Source organism: Xiphophorus maculatus, chromosome 13 (genome assembly GCF_002775205.1).
Source record: "Xiphophorus maculatus strain JP 163 A chromosome 13, X_maculatus-5.0-male, whole genome shotgun sequence".
In the NCBI taxonomy this organism is placed as follows: domain Eukaryota; kingdom Metazoa; phylum Chordata; class Actinopteri; order Cyprinodontiformes; family Poeciliidae; genus Xiphophorus; species Xiphophorus maculatus.
The window spans coordinates 2,707,364-2,722,187 of record NC_036455.1 but is presented as its reverse complement, the minus strand read 5'-3'; the positions used below and the strand labels follow the sequence as shown (position 1 = coordinate 2,722,187).

Below are 14,824 nucleotides of genomic sequence, written 5' to 3'. Positions count from 1 at the left end.
TGATCTGATACGAACAGGATAAAAAAGTGAACTGGGCTGTCACAAGAAAATGACAGCTCAGTATTTTAAATTAATCTACAGGAAAAACAACTAGAGAAGTGGTAAAAATATATTTTATTGAAACAGCTTTGTTAAAAATCAAGCTGTCCACACCTGCATTTTTCTGGGGGAAAATAGAAAAAGATGTTATGTTAAGCTAATAAATTGTTACATTTCCAACTTATTTGGTTTCAATCCAACATACAACAAATGAGACTCAATAGGAAAATGAGCTTTTAAATGGGTGTAACCACCATTCTCCACTTTGCTAATTAACCCATAAGTCCATTTTCTTTTAAGTGTTGCACAGTTTAAGAGAAAATTAAAAGGCTTTAAAGTGGTATAAGAGTTATTGCCAAGGAGCACTGCTACCACAAAGAAAATAAACAACTTTTAAAATGAAATTAAACTGGTTTAAAAGGTTTGTGCAGTAATATGAGTGGCCAACATAACTGATCTGACATGTTACAATAATACACTAAGTGCTAATGGTCTAACAGACTGTGGAAGTGACATCCTGATTTATTTTAAACAAATGTCTTGCTTATTATTCAGCACATGTTAAAATATTCATCTTTATCTGCTTTTAAGAATCACCAAATATTAAATTATCCCCGATTAATCTTTTACTGATTGCAGATCCTCAAAATAAATCAGAGTATCGCAGCTAAAAAAAAAAAAACTAGATACAGTACAGACTACTTGCATACATTTACACTGGAAAATGCAATGTTGTTTTCGACAACTCCGTCTGCTAAAGAGGAATGTTGGATTGATTTAAAATGCAACCAAGCAAGACAGGAAGCAGAAAAACACTTAGAGAAATAAAAAAAAAGATTCTTTCTAAACACAAGTTACTGCTTAGCAAAACACATTCATATTTTATTCATTTGAATATTATTGAAAAGCTCAGTAACTGAATTCACCAAGTGAAATATGTTCTGTTTTCAAGTCTTTCTTTTTGTAAATTCACAATAAGAAGACCAGACATGCCAGCTCTAAAGCTAAGGAGAGCTATATAGCAGGGTAAAGGAAAGGCTACGGCACGACTGCAAACCTAAATTGATCCACTATCCATGGAGAGCATTAACCACAGAAGCAGACAAGCATAGGAGTGGCAGTATGATGCTGTGGAGCTGCCGATGGGATCATTGATGAAGATAAACACAGAAAACCCTGGAAGGAAACCACCCTAAATAGTGAAAGTACCGCACAAGACTTGCAGCTGTGACATCAACGGGTGATTCTATAAACTTTTGTCATAGTAGAAAAAAGGTTTTTTTTAAAATAAAAATCATGCGACATTTACCTCTACTTCATTATGCATAAAAATTACAGTAAGATATCTTTACATTTTTGGTTGCAACGTGACAGAAAGTGGAAAACATCACAGGCTTTGAAGACAATGCCTGGTTGTCTGCACCTCCAACTTTGTGCATCTGTATAAGTGAAGTGTGTTTCTAGGAACTCTGCCACCCGACTCTCTCAAAACCGTCTATTTGTAGGTGACATGAATTTTGGTGTTGAGGCACGTGAGAGCACCACAAACAGCACAGCCCTGACCCAAATGGAGCAGCATATAGATTACAGGGCAGAAAGCCTCGGGATCAGGTTCACATGTTGCTACGACAATGTTTACGAGGGTCTCTTTGTTAAAAAGTATTGCTTTAGGATGCATTCATCATGAAGCACGCATGGCTTAGTGCTACAAGGAGGGAAGTTTAAGATAATCTGCAGGTGATGACATCCACAGGAAAGTAACCACATTCCCAGCTTTGGGAAACAGATGGCAAGGATAAGAGAGTGAGAGAAATGGACGTTGGGAGAGTTAAACAACAGACTGGATGTGTTGCAGAAAGTGCTGAACTGCTGCAGTGCAGAACTGCACAGGAAGGAGGGGAGGGGGCACATGTGCATCAACGTGCAGCAACAGCATCAATGACAAATCGTCTCCTAATAACGCAAAGCTAGAATCGCTACACCAGCTTTGATGAATACGATGTAATGTGGACACGGAAACAATAAAACGTTTTTGTCGTCACATGAACAACCTCACAAACTGGTCTGCAGAGCCAAGCTGCTGTCAAAGTCCAATTTTCAGTCCTCTTTATGACAAGTTGAAGGCTCAGTTTTCTGCAAAATAAGCAGAACTGATCCAACATTTGTCAAACTTTGAATTAAGACTCAGCACTAATGCTCATTAAATAGTAAAATGAAGCAACTGCTGCATTTCTTTGTTTGGCTCACAGTAGTTTAGCCAAGAAACAACACGTGGTTTAACCTTTTTGTTCGTTTTGATCCCAGCATGTCCAAAACATAAATAAATAGCAATGGCTACTGAAGAAATGAGTCAGAGATTCGTATGGCATGATGACTTTCAGTAAAAATATTACATTTCATTCTGCCAACTTACAAAAAAGTCATAACATGAGTCATGACCTAATTTTAGTTTATTCAAATAAGAAAAGTGCCAATTACACATTGGAGTCCAGCCTATTCACAGTTCAGTGTCGGCGGACTTTGATTACTTCGAATTATTTGTGGAAAATCTTTGTTTGCATGGAGCATAACTAACAAATTTAAAAAATGTAACTTGGGAAGCTGAAATACGTCAGTGCAATACTACTTGACGCGCTATTGGCTGGTGTTTTTCAAACCAGCCAATTCAGAAACACCACTAATTTTCCTTGCTGCTGATTGGCTATAAACCCCCAAGTAGGGCTGAAACTATTCCTTATATGATTCGAGTACCTCGATTTTTTAAATTCCTTGAGGAAAATTTACCTGCCTCGAAGCTTCGTTAATTTATGTTTTATTATTTAGCGCACCGTGTTCCGGTCGGGTCAATATTTGCGTTGCGTGGAGCTCTGACTTCCGCCTCTGAGTTGTTGACAAAAGCTAAGTGTTAGCATAGACATTTTTTATAAGCGTATTTGTGAGCCTGCCTTTTTATTATTAAATTGAATATAATTTCAGGTTTTTGTATAACGTTTCTTCAGGTTAACTTAGAAAGTGAGCTATTATTGTTACAGGTTAGTTTTCTAAACTGCAAAAAAGTAACTGTTAGAGATGCTCACAAATAAAAGATTGGACTGATATTGATATCCGATAGTAACACCGGTGTTATGCCAGATTTATCAATATTTTATTTTGTAATTTTTTTTATCCAATTACTCGATTAATTGTAAGAATAATCGATAGATTACTCGATTACTAAAATATTCGTTTACAACAGCCCTACCCCCAAGAGCAGGAGACTGTTTATACTAGCTGCTCTTGTTAGTGCCAAGATGGAAAAAGCAAATGTCTACATCAATACAAACACAGCACCATTCGTTGTGACATTTGTAATGACGCCGTATAATGTCTGGAAATTTTCAGGGTCACCAACATGGGAAGAAATCTGTAATCGCTCACTGGTCATCTCTTGTCTCATTTCACAAAATAAAAAAGGGAGAAACTTTATGCACATTAACAAAGATTAAACTTAGATCAATATCAAAACTAGAAAGGAAACAGCAATATCTTGTGCACTTCCTAACTCATAAAAGCTACTTGATACTTTAAAATATACAGGAAAAGTTACCCCAACATCAGCAGAAACTGACAGGAGCAGCCATTCTAGTGAATATTTTCAGCCCTGCTAGTTATTAAGCAGGCTAGTTAGCACCCTGGTTGGCCTACATACCTACTGTAATCAGTCCACAGCCAGATTAGTTAGCATCACACAGACAGCATGCTAACCCACATACATTTTGTTATGCATGTGACAACTTCTCTCCAACATCTCCATGAGCTCCTCCAGGTTTCAGATGACAGTCAGGATGTGTTTACAGCAGTACACACTGATGAGTGTTTGAAACAGCAAACGCATTATATTCTGATGTTTATGTATTTCTTATACACTATCAGTGTGCTGCAGAAAGTTTGAGGACACTGACCGACCTCACACACAAACTGTTATTTTAATCTAGGGGGCCCGTTTATCCGTCTAGACTCTGAATGTCAACGTGGCGTCGAGAATCCCATGAATTTAGCGCCGTTTTTATGTAATCCACTGAACCAAAAAGCCTTTGCTTGACAAGCTGAACGCGAACAGATGACCCCCACCTTTGTGTAAAAGTCGCCGTAACTCCAGCAGGTCTGGATGTTTCAAAGAGCGGGGGGTCAGATGAGCCTTGGCCTACTTTTGCCTCCTCCAGTGTCGGCCTCAGCTCAGAATCGTACATGCTGTAAATAAGCGCGTCAAACATCAGCCGTGCCCCTTTCTGACTTCAAGACCTCTCACCCTACGCTGCATGACTGCAACCTCCACCTGCACCTTCACCCCCAGGTGGGGGCTGCTTGTGTGTGTGTGGATGCCCTCCCCCTCCAGACTGAGGTTTTCAGCCAAACAGGACATTAAATTAAAAAACAGACATGCAATATGAAGCAGATCAATTTGCTACCTTTATTTATTTATTTATATTTTTTTTGCCATTTCATCTTTTTGAGATGCAGCCACTGTCTGCCACACTCCCCTGCTGTGTCTTTTAAAGAAAAACATGCCTCGGAGTGACTGAAAAAAAACAAAAACTCCTCTGCTCCACCCAAGAGCCTGCAGACTGACAGGAGATAAGCACAACAGGTTTTCCTCTCATAATCGACATTATTTCACACCAGCTACTTTTCGCAGAGAAAAGCGGAACGACAACGGCATACGGAGACCTGCTCTGAGTGGCGCTAAACCGAAGGTGGCAAGTTTTAGACCCTGCCCACTCATCTGGTGGAATATTCCACTGAACAGCACGCGGATCTGCAGTCTTACTCATTCCTGCAGGCTTGCTTGATGCTGACAAAAACAAAAAGCCAAATAAAATCAACAGTATCAAACTCACTGACTTGCACACATTTACTCAGATGAACAGCAAACTGACAACACAACACAAGCTAGTTAGCCAACAAAGGTTGTTATTTTAATAGTACAGACATATATGAACACGTTCTTGCTAAAGGATAGACGTTGTTGTTCTTTAATTTTCTTGTTTTTCTTTTGTTTCATTTCCCTAAACGGCAGCCAAGAATAAAATATTTTCATTCCTTGTTTGTATACAAATATTACCTGATCAACAGATTTGGAAATCTGCTTTGTGAGAACTGTGAGACAGGCAGCATGCTAAATATAAATCTCAATATTTGTTTATTACTTTATATGTAATTTTTATATTATCTCACTGACTAATCTATTTTAGTCTTATTTAATGTCAGACTAAAATAGTTTGGACCCTCCTAAATAGTTAGGAGGACCCGAACTACCGTATTTCAATTTTCTAAATGTCAGAACAAAAGGAGAGAAACGTTTTTGAAACTTCCCCTAAATTCAGACGTCTGCATACATTCTCTCAGTGTTTGGTAGATATATGAATTGAATAAAAGCTTTTCTGTTTCCTTTTCACTTCAGTTTTCTGGAATTTCTAGCTCATTCCTCCAGACAGAACCAGTAACTGAGTCCGGTTTCTCTCGCCCTCACACAGCCTTTCAGCTTTTCTCAAAAAGTTTCCGTAGCATTTGCAAACTTTAATCTGACTTTTTGTTAGTTATGGAGATATTTCTTCTTCCTCACTGACTGGCCTTGTTACACTGTGGATGACGACATTGACCAGGTTCACGCAGCATTTTTGCATCATCTTTTCCTTTGCTCTGCAGGAGATATCAACATTTCACACCATAGTTATCCATCTACTTAAGCACTGAACATTAAAAACAGAAATTTCATCAATTTTTTTAATAATTTCCCTATGCACAAGGAAGCATAATTTTCAAAGTGCGCCTTTAAATACAACCACGTGTGTCCCAATTTAATTCAAATAAATTAATCAGATGTTTTAGGCCTTTAAGCATTTTTAATTGCTTAAAGCCCTAGTAATCTTAGCATACTTTATCTGACATTTAGCAAATGGAAATGTTTTTTTAATTCTTGACATAAAACAGGAGAAGTTTAGTCTGATTTAATGTCAGGCAGTAAGAAAACAATGTTTTTGTTCTTTTTATACAGTTTATAAACATCTGGTTTAGCTCTATATCTAATCAGAAAAAACATATTTAGTACGTCATTTCAGTTTGTTTCAGCACTCAATAATAAATACATTTTATTGTAAATGGCTGCAAAACTCTATAGAGTTTTATGCTCGCGTTCTCACTAAAACCAGGAAGATAGAGCACATAACACCAGTTTTAAAGTCCCTCCACTGGCTCCCTGTAGCTCAAAGAATAGACTTTAAAATGCTGTTGTTAGTTTATTAATCACTGAACGGTTTAGCAATTAAAGATCTGCTTTTATTGTATCAACCCTCCAGACCTCTCAGGTCTTCCGGTTCTGGTTCTGCTCTGCATCCCCAGAACCAGAACCAAACGAGGAGAAGCAGCTTTCAGCATCTATGCACCACAAATTTGGAACAAACTTCCAGAAAACTGTAAAACAGCTGAAACATTGACTTCCTTTAAATCTCAACTGAAAACCCACCTGTTTAGAATTGCATTTGAAATGTAATCAATTACAAATGTATTGATGTAACTTGACTTAATGATTGATTCTATATTGCATTGTGATTCTGTGTTTGTAATGATGTAAAGCACTTTGAAATGCCTTGCTGCTGAAATGTGCTATACAAATAAAATTTGATTGATTGATTGATAGAAAGAGCTATGAAGTTGTAATTTATCGCTTCGCAGTTTGTGTTCATCCAACATGATTTTGTGCAACTATAAAATCCATCACTGACACGGATTAAATTTAAGTTGAGGAAGCATAAGAAAGAACGTTCTGTTAAAGAAAACTCCTGAGAGAAAACCAAGTGAGAGAGCGGCTATCACTCCGAGTGTCTCATTACAGTGTTAATGACATTACTGGCACTCGGCCAGGTATCTTCTCTCCTCGTTTTTTTTTCCAAGACAACAGAGCAGCTCTCTCTCTCTCTCTCTCTCTTGCTTTCACAGAGAGCAGGCCCATTCAGACGGTGTCGTCTGTAGAAACTCTGTTCACATGCAGAACGCAAACAATCAGCGCACTGTTTGGTTTTTAAGCGGAAACTCTCATATTCTCAAAATTGGAAAGGTGCTCTCCTTGTTTTTGTGAACAATCCAAATCAAACGTGCTGTTTTACAAATACAAAGTATGAAAACATTCCAGGTGAGGCCATTTTTGGGTGACAGATTTGTGTGTCAAAAACGTGCAAAGGTGAAAGAAAAACATCCACGATATCAAAGGTAAGCACAGCACTATCAAGCAAACAACTGACTTGAACGTGTGGGGAAAAATGTCTCTATATCTCACACAACATATGGCAACTGTTGAAAAGGTAAACTTTAACTGTGACAGCAAACACTGGAGAGATAAGTGTAAGCGGAGGGTGTGGTGTGTGTGCTTCACCCTAAATTAACTAAAATGAGCCAAGAAGCATCACACTAACACACACACACACGCTGCCAGACATCTCTGGCATCCAGACAGGTTTCTTTGTAGCCATTTCATCAGAAAGTGGGCTTCACTTAGTCATTGGATGAATATCTTTTGAGGACGAGTCACTGAAAATTATATTGGAAACGACCCAATAGGACGGAGACAAAACGACTTTGAAGAAAGTTTGAGGAGAGAAACTTTAGATTTGATAATAAACGCAGAGACAGCAGTACATTTATACCTGGCTGCAGAGCCGAACAAAAAGCTGTCACGCATAAGCTTTTTATCTTGTTTGTCCCTGCTTTGCCTTTGGCATTGGAGGAAAATGGACAAATAATAAAAGTATCTTCGACTTTCATCATTTCTGCTGCCCTTTAATTGTTCGGTTTTGTCATTCTAGGAGTTGCCAGTTGTGTTTTCACCAATTCTGGAAAAACAAATACAAATGCAAACTTTTTAAAAGTATGATACCGTCGCACAATGACATTATTTAATTATCTCTGCAAACAATGGCTTCAGCTTATAGATGCAAATGGAAGGTAAATCCTACCATATTGAGACATTTTAACACTGATCTTATGCTGTGAATTCACATGAATGTAGAAAGTTATTTTAGCTTCGCGAGTAAACACATTGTGACAGCGGCTTAAAGTTTTCACAAACTATCCAAATGCTAAATCCATTCCTGCTGTTTTTGGCTGAATTTTCTCCAGCAAAACAAACAAGAAAACAATAACTTCTCAAAGAAATGCATGTAACGTTTACGATGACACAGCATAGTGGGAACACCATGATCATGTGGTGTCTGGTGTTTTTCAGCAAAACTTTGGGGTTCACATTGTACCTTTTGTCTAATTTTTCAATATTCAGCACATTTGATTGTTTTTATTTGTCGTTTGCTGAGATTTTGGGAGCAGAAGGTTTTTGGCCTTAGTGGTAAATATCCCCACTTACACTTGATTTTATAAATGACAGAACAACATCTGTGCTTTAAGTGCAACACGTACCGCACCTTTAACATACTGAATGCCTCCATTTACGTGCATTAAAACAGAACACTTTAATCAAAAGAGAGGACTTTAAATCCAACTCAAAGTATCAAACAACAAGACGACCTCAAGAAGTCTGAAATCATAAGATCAAAACTGCTGAGATAACTGAAGTAACTGATTCAACAACAATTATTAAAGAAGAAAAACTAAACTGTGTCACTTTGACAACAGAAATGTAGCAAGAAGTTGCCTGTAAGTCATGAGGTTAAAAGACCTAGAACAAAACAAAGCATTAGAAAAAACTGTTAGATGCTTGATGAATGAGAACAGAAGATAAATAAGGAAAAGAATCATGAGGAGCTCAAGAAAAAACAGAAAATTAACTCGCAATGAAGAGAGAAGTTAACCAAGCGAAACATCTTTATAACTACAGTGTGTGTGGGCGTGTGTGCAGCAGATCTAGTGAGATAAGGAGGTTACTGACGGCCCTGCTGTAAGTGAGAAAAATCAGCCACTGGCTCATAATGTGACAACTCATTTCTCCCCCTCCTGTTTCTTCAGATCTGAGCTCCAGAACCACACAGGAGAGGGGATGGGGTTTATGTACACAAAGGATCAGAGCTCCGGATTAAAAACAAAAAACAGAACAAAACTGATCCCGTGTCCGAGTGCGTTGGACAGAGAAAGACAAAAAAATGATTAATTAAAAATGGCTGGAAAAAAGGAAGCGAAGACTAAAACCTCAAATTACATCTGAACATGGGGTCATATGAACAAACCACATTCGATTCTAATCACCGACTTCCTGCATTTGTTTTCCATTGCAACTGAAATTATTTCACCTCGTTAGCAAGAAATTATTGGTGCAAAAAAAATCTTCGCTATATGCCATTACCAGAGTCTGCAGTTCTTTTATGAGATAATAGAAAAGAGTCCGACGTTTGCTCCAGCTCTGCCCCTAAACCAGCTGTTGAAACACACTGGCAGTAAAAACACAGGAGCAACACCCATCGCTTTTATTTATGCACAGCCGTTTTAAAACTACAGCCGGCAAGCCACATCTGCAAAGCAGCTGATTGGCGCCAGAGCAGATGATCCAATAAAACGAAATCTTGTAAAACTACTGTAACTCTAATGCTTTTTTTGGAGACCCGTTTTAAAATTAAGAGATGTGGTTATTTCCAAATTGTTTTGAATGCATCATTATTTTCCTGAACCTTAGACTGTTGGTTGTCTAAGTCACTGATTTTTACTCAAGGTCAAACTGTGAGAATGTCAGGCCCAAGCAAGTTAGGGCAACACTTGAGTCAATGCAATGGTAGCTCGTCTTAAAGAGCATTTTGTTTTTTGTGCGAGGGGAAAAACAACAATTATATCTACTTTTTAGAAAATGAGTGGTGATATTTTGATATTTACACTCAGTAAAACATTAAATAAAAGCTCTTTCTAAGTCAAAAACCAATGATCTTTATTTTATCTAAAAAAAAAAAACAACTTTAGAATTTCTCAAAAGCAATGGTTATTATTTTAACCCTTTGTCATTGTCTGCATAACTTTAGATTTAATGTAGTCGAGTTGTTTGAAACCACAACAACAAAAATCCAAGCACAGATAATGCTGTACGTGAAACATTACCACATAAAAGTTCTTTACCAGATAAAAATTTTCCCATCACAGCACATGTCGGATTTTTAGGAACCCGACAGCTGACTAAGCTTTCAGCAAGACCCAAAACTTTTCACGTGATGCAGAAACAGCGAGTGCAATGACCCCGACTGCAGTGTTGAGACAGTTCAGTATGAATCATATGTTCTGAACAGGTCAAAAACACACCACAAAGCCTTGTGTTTCCCTTCTGAAATATCTGGGTTTGCCTGTTGAGTGAATCTGAAATGACATGTAAATTAGGGATTCATAAGTTTGGCTAACATGGCATGAGATGAAAAGAAGTCAACTAATCTATAAGCTCGGCTTTATTTATGCAAATATACCCTGGTCCTGCATCTTCACTGTCCATTATTGATTTGTCTGACTTATAAAGGTCAGTGTGTGTGTCCGCATTACATACACACCTATTGTGTGCTCATGTGACATTCATATAGCTTGTGACTACATGCGTCTGCGTGCATCTTATGAGTTGGTAATAACCTGATGCTGACGCAGCAGCCGTCAACAGTCAGCAAAGACCTCATCAAGAGGAAGTGGACTGCTTTCACTTCAGCATAAGCCGGCTGCTCGCCAACACACACACACACACACACACACAAAGCAAAACCTAAAGTGCAACGCAAACAAAACGAAAAGAAGAGCCTGACAGATTTGGAAGGAAGGAGTTTCCTCAGAGGTAGCGTGATTTTTGTTTTTTCTGCAAAACCAGTCAGGTGATTCCAAAACCAAGGTTATGACCCAATGCAAGGAAGCACTTCTGCACTGCTGTTCTGCTTTACAAAACTGACTTGTCAACAGAATAATAGAAGTAGATCATATTTACTTTATGAGTCAAGTGTCTGTTAATCATCCAGAAGAGACTCACCAAAAGGCATCGAAAGCTTCATAAATGTCCCCGAGACGTTGTTCCTTTGGTCCTGGCTGTGGATGTCAAACCGGGCAGTCGATCCTGAACCAAGAACAAAAACAGACAGAGACACAAAAACAGAGGTGAGACTTAACAAATCAGCACACAGAGTGTGCAGAGCAGCACTATTTCAGCTTTTACTGCACATTAAACCAATGCAGCAGCAAACACAACAAACACACACACACACTCTCCCTGTGGGGAAAGCTCACGCAAAAGAAATCATTTGTGTTTTGCATCTCCTGTTCCTCGCTGCAGGATTTGGATTCAGATTCGTTATGCACGAGGCATCTTGCATAAAGTTTTGCTGTACAAACTTTCGAAGCATCTTAAGTTGTCATTTCAGACAAAACAACAGAAAGTTGAGCATAAATGTTACTAGGAATAGAAAATGAAACCTGGATCATTTTTCAAAGTAAAATTCTGAAAAGCGTGCCGTGCTTTTGTATTCAAGGGAAGAATAAGAGGCTATGTATGACATGGTTCCCTATGGTAAAACACGGTGTTGGCAGCATCATGCAGCAGGGACAAGCTGTTCAGAGTTGATGGGAAGGTGGATGGAGTTTAAACACAGGCTGATCCTGGGAGAAAACGTGTTAGAAAATAGTTATAGAGTGGAGAGTCGCTTTCCAACAGCACAGCAACCCCAAACACGCAGCCAGAGACATGATGGAACGATTTAAATTAAAGCATATCTGACTGTTGCACTGGCTTAGTCAAAGTCCAGAACTAAATCCAACTTAGAATATGCAACCAGACTTGGAAATTGGTGTTTTACAGACTCTCAATTGAACTTGTTTTGTAAATAAGATGGGTGTCTAGATTAAAGACGTTGGTAGAGACGGACACCAAAAGATTCCCAGAAGAAAACACAGATATCATGTTTCTTCAACTTTACAAAAATGCATTTGGTGTATCACATAAAATAATACATTAAGGTTAGTGTTTGGAAAGAGACAAATACAACAAACAGAAAGGGTTACGAATACTTTGCGAGGCACAATTTGCTTAAAAGTTTTGGAATACATCTAATAGAAAGTACAACAAACGTCAACACAACGAGGGAGCAGCACGTTCTTATAATAAAAGGTTGGAGTTTCCACATATAACTAGAGGAAAACAAACTCAAAGTGATCCTTATTAAAGACTGCTGAGCCAAATTCAAAATCTGAAGGACAGAGTTTCAGCAAAAGTGTCCAAAACGTGTTTGTCTTCTCAGATCTTGACAGATAAAAATTACATCTAGTCATGTGGGAAATCACACCTTTAAAGCAAATATAGACACGAGTCTTAATCTTCACTCTGTGTTCAACCGCTTCTTCCCGGTTAATAACAAAAGAAGCTGCAGTGAATTAAACGAAACATTTGCACAAACTGCAACAACAATCATTGCTAATCTCAAATTCTAATAATGCACATTTCCTAATGAGCGCAGGAGAAATGTATGCAACCTGATACATCCTGTAAAGTAATGGAAATGCCTCTCTTCTTCTTCTTCCTCCTCCTTTTCAGCAGCAACCTGAGATGCTGAGTATCCTGGTTCTCAGAGCCAGCAGCACCACCAGCAGCTGCAGCTGCTGGTGGTGGTGCTGCTGGTGGGGGACGGATTTTGCCGTCCCCCACCACTGTTGTTGTTGCTGTTGTTGTTTTTTACCGGACCCTGCACTCACCTCGCCGGGTCGTTGACAGCCAGTCGGCTCAGTGTTTGTGTCCTCCGGGAGGCCGGACAGTCGCTGCTCTGGCTCTGCGGCAGAATGCTGCTGCTTCTCAGGCTGTCCACTGCTCCCACGGCTGAAGCCAGGGCTTTAAATGCGCCTTTAAAGGAATAACTGTCGGAAGACGAGACGCAGCGCCTGGCTTCCGTCGACGACACGGCTTGTTTTGCATAAGGGGGCGGAGCTTCAATGAGTGATGTCATCTGGACGTATCGCATTGTCATACTGAGTGGCGGTATATTTATTTATTTGATACATGATTATAAATAACATTAAATATTAACTATTTATAAATATAATCTAAAAGCTTATAATGACATTGTTTAAAATTTCTATAATAAAATATTCCACAAAACGAAAGAAAGAAAGTAGTGACAAAAAGAAATAAAACAAAAAAAACATAAAAATTTTAAACTGATTTGACATTTTTATTTTGTTTATAAAGGAAAATTCATTGAGAAAAATTATTATGATTTTACAGCATAAATGATCCTGTCATTTATTTTTCTATTTGTTTATTTTTCTGCATTAACTCTAACCCAGTCATCTTCACACTATTCAGCTGCAGTACAAAAAGTTTATTTCCTGTTACAGAAGGTGTCACCCTTGGTAAAGCATCGACATTATCTCAGACTGAGTGAAATAAAAACAGACATTTGAATGTTCAAACATTATCTCAACATCAAAAACAATCTCTTTAGAATTAAAGTACATAGAGAGTTTAATCTTAATTACAGTTTTAAGCTAATTAGATTTTCTAAGAGCTTCTAAGTGTTAATTCATAACTGTCTGTGTCCCAAAGTAATGTCTGACAGGACACAGAAGTGCTTTTTCTTTTTGCCACTGAGCACCAGGCTGAATGAGGACCTGCATTTATCTTTCACCACAAACAGGAAGTAAATAGTTAGAGAGGTAAAAGAAACCCTTCAACGAAGAAATGTAGCACAGAGTGGCTCCTTAGGGCCACTAAATGTCTTCATAGCAATCATTGAATGCTGTAAACATGCTCACTGTGTTTTGAGGGTATGCCAGGAAAAAACCCTTTTGGTTCTGCAGCTACAAAAGTACAACTTGCTATACTTACAGAAAGTTTAAATGTGGTCAAATATGTCTAAAGGTAAGGTTTTTGGTACCCTTACATGGTTTTGGCTTGAAACAGGAGGAAAAAGTGCATGCATAGTGTCGAATCTGTCATGCTGTGGACCTGTTCATCCTACAAAAGCTTCTGAGAATCTTTTTAGGATCTGTTTATTATACCAAGAGATGTCAAATAAAAATCTGATGGGCACTGGTAAAAATCTGAATGTGGGTCATCATTAGATCTGTAAAAAGGATGATGATGATTCTCCAGACACAAACCAAACATGGTTTGTTTGACTTCAATGGTTTTTTTCAGCCCAAAGACCTAAATCATATAGAAATCATGCAAGAGGAACTGAAGAGGCCATATGAGCGGAATCAGAGCCCTAAGAGTAAACGTAACCCATATTGTACATAATTTATCTATGTTTTTGTTTTAGTGCACTTCTTTTGTAAAAAGAAAATTAAATGTCACTTTATATATACATATAACAAATATGTTTATTTATTTATCATAAATAAAGATAGAACAAATAAGAACAAAATTATAACCCACAAAAAATAACATACAGACTTTAATAAAAATAAAATCAAATAATATCCACCATTTTTGTCCTGATTTTCCAACTTTGGGTAAAAACTCGTATGTCTTAGCTGCATAAAAGTGACTGAAAAAAGAAAAACTACAAAGATCTTCTCTCTTGGTATGCACCAAACTTGTGAAATGTCTTAAAAGGAAACAAAAAGTATTCATATGAACGAGGAATAAAAAATATATGACTTTATATATATATATATATATATATATATATATATATATATATATATATATATATATATATATATATATATATATATATATATATATATAATTTTTATTGGTTTATTTTTCTAATAATTAATAAAAAATAAACCAATGAAAATGAAATTATACATTTAAAAAAAATCTTGCCTGAATAAATGTAGTGAAATAAAATGTCCAATT

The 14,824-nt window shown here is 37.5% G+C and overlaps 1 protein-coding gene across 1 annotated transcript in view; it reads right to left on the bottom strand.

The window, feature by feature from the left end:
- slc45a4 (solute carrier family 45 member 4) overlaps positions 1–12,907 on the bottom strand; it is a 53,869-nt gene extending 40,962 nt beyond the window's left edge. Inside the window, exons 1-2 of the mRNA XM_014474387.2 lie at positions 12,715–12,907; positions 11,003–11,086 (exon numbers count right to left, since the gene is read on the bottom strand). The gene's annotated coding sequence lies outside the window, so the exon portion shown is untranslated. The remainder of the gene's footprint in view (positions 1–11,002; positions 11,087–12,714) is intronic.
- Positions 12,908–14,824: the final 1,917 nt, after the last annotated feature.